The 6,098-nt window shown below is 33.2% G+C and overlaps 1 long non-coding RNA gene across 1 annotated transcript; it reads left to right on the forward strand.

The window, feature by feature from the left end:
- Positions 1-980: 980 nt before the first annotated feature.
- On the forward strand, positions 981-4,938 carry LOC128559543 (uncharacterized). The gene is made up of 2 exons (XR_008372444.1): positions 981-2,667; positions 2,823-4,938. It is a non-coding gene; the product is annotated as an uncharacterized LOC128559543 (long non-coding RNA).
- Positions 4,939-6,098: the final 1,160 nt, after the last annotated feature.

Genomic DNA, 6,098 nt, shown 5'->3' on the forward strand with positions numbered 1-6,098 from the left:
TACATGCTAATACCAAAGGACATATAGCTCAAAACTCTTGAATAAATTTTTTTGAAATTTATCTGAAATTTGTCAATATGTTGAAGTCCATACTCTACTATGATATTATTGAAATTATCCTGCTTCTTGACGTATAAAATCTGGTAAGTTTTATGCAGTAACCCAACTAATGAAATGGAATTGAAATTAAGTCTGTTCTTTCGGGACTTTAACAAACTATTGATAGCAAAATTCCCTAACTCTATATGTATTGGCAATTATCCGTATTGAAAGTTTTGATGTTTAACATTTTTGGTAATAAATTCCCTTAGTGACAGTATGAAAGTCAGCTTGTTCATATGAAGTCTTTGTTAAGAAGCAGAGCACTCAATTGTTGTAGAGACAAAAGCACTTTAAACCATACCTCCGTAAGCAGGAATGCTTTCATAGAATTCTCATCAGATGGTTCAATTAGATCCGATGATGAAGCAATGATTTAAGTCCGACTTTAACCATGACATTGAGGATGCAGTAATATAACTGTAATAGTTACTTTTACAAAAGAGTCAAACTGTAGAGGAAAAGGCTTACTTATGCATATTGATTATAGAATGAAAGTAGAGTCTTGTTAGCTATTTCTGTTTTAGATTTCTATCCTTCTAACCAAATTTGAGTATTATTATAATTACTGTTAATTATTTTCACTAGTACAAATGAAACTTATTGTGGGAGAAATGAGAAGTTAAACAATGTTAATAAAGTTATGCAAGTGAAAAAGAACTGGGTAGGATATTTTTGTGCTAAAAAGAATTAAGAGTACCAAACCTGATGCTTTTTATTTTCCGTTCACATACAAAAAAAAACCATAACAGTTTTGCATCAGGTTGGCTGTTTCCTGGCATATTTTTGAATTGACCAATGGAAATGAAGCATTCATAGAATTGCAGAATCTGGGACAGATGTAAATACTAGAATTTTCCACATACATTGTTACCTAGTTTTGAAGACTTGTGTAAATCCTTCCTGGTGGGTGGATGCTGTTTGATTTATTTTCAGTTAGAAATTAAATTATTTCATCTTCTCCATTTACAGAGATTGATGCTGGAAAAGTGTGCAAGAAGTTACTGTTGAATGGTTTGCTAGCCAAGCCCACTCATGGTGACATCATCAGATTTGCTCCGCCCCTTATTATCAATGAGAGCCAATTAAATGAATGTATTGACATCATTAGCTCTACAGTTTGTTCTATGTAACTCAACATGGAGCAGTGAGGATATAGGAAAAAAACACATGTTATATACTGTAAAGTCAGGATATGTTAACCATCTTTAACACTGCATTTTTTTATAAGATATTGGGTATTGAATGGCATTTTTAGTGTTTTAAAAGAATTGAAATAGTTTTTGTGCTTTTGAAGCTCATATTGTTTTGTATTGCTGTTCTAAATGTAGTTTAAATGCTTATTTGCATTTAGGATAAGATACTGATAAATGAAAGGTAAAGGGGTGTTATTGTATAGTATTATATGGGCATAGTGTTACAGATCGTATATTGCCATGGTAGTTCAGATCTCCTTTGAATCAAATCCAGTAACAGTATTATGAAGAAATTAACTTTACTTGGTCAGAAATTCATGTCAAAAGTTTTTAAAAGATTTCTTTTGTCAATACTAGTCAGCTGCAATATTTGTTTGTATATTCAAAAAAAGGACATTTTCCACGTTTTAAAGGCTGTTATTGCCTCCGTTTGATATTAAAATCTTTCTCAGAATTATTTAAAGGTCCATTACTAAGGGAAAGTGAGTTGGCAATTTTTTTCATAGCCAGTGCATAGACTTCTGCAAGACACTAAATAATGAAGATTGGCAGGTCAAAATTTACAGAAGGTCTTTGGAACTCAAAGAAATGTATGTGTATTATGTTGAAATTTCAGTGAATCGACAGAATGACCCCCCAGGTCTTTTTAACTTTCTTCATACTTCATAGAAAAATAATTGTACATATACTGTGATTTATTTCGAATTTCTACATACCAACTTTCATTTTCCAATAAAATGAAATAGTTTCTGTGCTTTTTAAAAGAAATTAAAATGTTCACTTTCCTTAGTATTGGACCTTTAAACAAAGACATGGATAACTCACCTCTATATATGACCCATATTGTTTTTCTTTGAAAATGTGCAGTTATTTCTTTGGCTTTGTGTGTTTTATGAAAGTCATTATTTCTTACACGTTTATGACATTTAACTGCAGAATTTGGGATGAAAATAGTACTGTTTTGAGAATAAATACAACTTAGTTCCGTTTAGAGTGCTAGGAATCAGATTCTAAGCTCGTAACATTTTCTTTATTGAAGGAAACAAAACAATCTCTAAAATGTATATATAAAACTTTTTACAGATAAAAAGATCTGGTAACCTTTAGCTTGCTTGCGGCAAGTGATTTTGCCTTTGCAATCAGTGCAGACCAAGACCAGCCTGCATCTGCGTGCTGACCATGGTCTGTGCTGTTTGCTATTCAGTCAGTAAATTTTCCATGAACAACCATTTGAATAATAAGTGGTAATGCCTAAATTGAATGATGGAACACTTGATTTTAGAAATATAGGAGGGTAAGTGTTAAACAAGTTTTTGTTTCTTACAGGCTTTTGTGATTGAGATGAATTTGAAACTAGATATTATGTTGGCAGGTGAATTTAAAACTAGATATCATGTTGGCAGGTGAATTTAAAACCAGATATCATGTTGGCAGGTGAATTTAAAACCAGATATCATGTTGGCAGGCGAATTTAAAACTAGATATCATGTTGGCAGGTGAATTTAAAACTAGATATCATGTTGGCAGGTGAATTTAAAACTAGATATTATGTTGGCATTACAACAGGTGTACATTATACTTTGCTCACTTATAGTGGCAAGTTTGCTTGGAAGTTTAAATCTTTATGCATTTCCTTTGTGATAACAAACTGTACTGGTGTATTCAGTTTTTTTTTGAATCTCAAAGAGCTTTTTTAGAATAGTTGTTTAAATTTTTTAGAAGTGTCCAGTAATACTTTCATGATATTGCGATTTTGTTAAATTAAATAAATATGGTATTGTAAACAGAATCTCAAAAAACCACTTGTATAATATTAAATGTGATATATATTTGCTGGCTGCCTTTGAAATACTTGTTTTCTCTTTTAAAACAGTATTATATATGTAACTTTCAAAGGAAAAAACTACTACAGCAGCCTATTGTAAATATTTTTAAGGAAGGTGATAAGTTTGTACTACTACCAGTTAATATTAAATATTATCTTCAGTGAAGATTTTAAGAAGGAGTGAAATACAATGCTGAATAGTTTGGAAAGCAAAATTGTCTTTCTCTAGTGCCTGTAAACTGATGGTATTTATACATACAGTTTTAAATTACTTTTTAAAATAATTTTTGGAGTTTTTTATCTTTTGAAAAAAGAAATCCATAGAATGGATTCCCATTTTTGCTTGTTTTCTAGTGATTTGTTCTTTGATATGCGTAGAAATATTTTAATTTTGTTTTGTGCTTTTATCAAAATGTTGGACATAAAATGTTGTGGGACTGGTGTGTTTTGCCGTGTTTAGGGAATAGGAAGTTTTCATTGATATGAATGTGTTTCTGTTTAATTTACAGTTAATATGTGACCGGAAAATTCATGTTTTGAAGTTTTTGAGTTTAGTTTAAACTGTCAAAAGTTTTCCCCAGTATATTTGAAAAGTCTTACTTTATTATAGAAATGAGAATTATATAAATTTGGTTTAATTTTGTGTTTGGTGTATCTGTCTTTTACTTCACCTGTGTTATATTTATGCTAGAAAAGTGCTAAATTTTCTTGGTGCGTCATGTGCTTTATACATGTATTTACACTCATGATGCTGGTTCTTATTTAAGAGTCTTATATGACAGGGTCTTAGTGGCAGTTTTTTATGATATAAGGGGAAAAGAATGTTGGTCTGTTTGTCGCACAATAAACTTTGATAAATTGTCCAGAACCCCCAGCAGGACTTCCTGTAAATTTGGTAGGAAGATGCATTACTGAGCATAGTTGCACATATTTTAAAACAAAATCTTGATAAAATATTGTGCTAGAGTTATTGAATGGAAAAAAAACTTTTGTATGGAATAATTTTCACTAATTTCTGATTTTAATTGAAACAGCTCTGCACTGAAGTTTCTAGTGTGCCGGTGCAATTTACGCGAGAAGTTTCTGGTGCACTTGTGCATGCAGTCTCTTTTAAATCAGATAAAACTTCTGCTTTTTTCCCATGTAGTAGGGATTTCTTGGTTGATGATTTTAATAAGATCTTTTAGTGCAAACTATTCTTTGGTTAGCAAACACATGTAAGTAAATTTGGTTACCAAGGTAACAAAGGTTATTTTTATAGAAGTTTCTGTAACTGTACAATTTTTGGTCATATATGGAAGCAGGTTCAAGCCTTGATACACATAGCACGGTTTCTACTCATTAACCAGTTGCAGTGCATATGTTGTAGCAACACACGTGCACAGTTCTAAAATTCGTTATTAAAATATAGTTAGTTAATATTTTTATCTTACTGATTTCTTTAGTTTTTAATTCTGATAGAGCAGAGCCAATGAAAAAAAAATTTTGTTGTTTTTTTCGTGGAATTCAACACTTTACCTATAACTTACCTTCAAAAATTAACTTTGTGCAGATTTTAATAAGAAAGTTTTAGGCTAGGAGCATTCATAAATACCAAAACCACTTGAGCATTTTCCATTGAAGTATGTGACGGGAAGATGTTTTCTAAGATAACTGGCATTTTTGCTAGTATCATAGTTGAAAATCGCGCTTTTTGGTGATATGATTTTTCATTTAGTATTAATGTCTGTTGACGTTTTTGTCTCTAGTTGTTTTTGAATGAGATTGTATTTGAAGGCTTTACTGTAACAGCATAATAAAATGAACAAGAGATCATAACTTGTGGTGTTCATTAACACCTGAATGGAATATCAAGTTGAAGGAAGAAATGGGCAATTACAGTCGCTAATGATTTCATTTATTTGATGTCCAAAAGCTCAACAAAGTGTAGCCTGCCATTTGTGGACACATCGTGTTATTAATGCTAAATCCTTTTAATTGAAATAAAGATTGTTGGTCGATGCATGTAAAAATTACAGCCCAAACTAGATCTGACTTGACATTTAACCCTCAAATGTGATCTGAACCATTGCGTAGGCCAAGTAATTGCACATTGCACCTTCTCACTGAGGCTAATATTTCTTCCAAATAGAAAAGATGACAAAATGGAGGCCAAAGTTAATAGTCCGAACAAGCTGGCATACACGAACGTACAACACTGCTATTTTGACAGACAAAAATGTTCCTGGCAATGAGTCGCTCTTTTGATACGTTATTTCTTTTGGTATTCCTGATCGAAGCAGAATATTTAATCAAAATGTCGGACGGATTTATACATTCTGTATACAGTCAAACCTGTCAATGATGTTTTTTTTAGGGGGGGGGGGGGGAAGGTTAACGCCGTTTTTCAACAGTATTTCAGTCATGTAACGGCGGGCAGTTAACCTAACCAGTGTTCCTGGATTCTGTACCAGTACAAACCTGTTCTCCGCATGTAACTACCAACTTCCCCCACATGAATCGGAGGTGGAGGACGAATAAGTTCAGACACAGTCTTATCAAATCGTCACGGAGAACATACGCCCCGCCCGGGGATCGAACTCGCGATCCCGCGATCCGTAGACCAACGCTCTCCCTATTGAGTTAAGCGGGCGGGCTTGACCTGTCAATGTAGACCATTCATAGGAAGCGTAGAAAAATGGTTCATTTAAATTTAAACAGTAAAGGTAAATTTTTACCGTCGCGTTGTGCAACAATTTACGTAACCTCTGCAGAGCTTTTGAGTGAGCCTAATTTAAACAGTTATACCTTACCACCAGAAATTTGCTGGAACTGTTTTACAACTAGGTCTGTTGAGGCGATCATGAATTGCCTTGCTGGGGACTCACCGCAGTGGGATAGGCCATGATTCAAAGGTCATTCATCAGCGAAGGAAAGCGTCTTCACTTTGCCGACCAAAGCGTGCAATTTACAGTCAAACGGGAAGAGAAAATATTGGC

The sequence above is a fragment of the Mercenaria mercenaria genome, chromosome 9 (assembly GCF_021730395.1).
Source record: "Mercenaria mercenaria strain notata chromosome 9, MADL_Memer_1, whole genome shotgun sequence".
Classification (NCBI taxonomy): domain Eukaryota; kingdom Metazoa; phylum Mollusca; class Bivalvia; order Venerida; family Veneridae; genus Mercenaria; species Mercenaria mercenaria.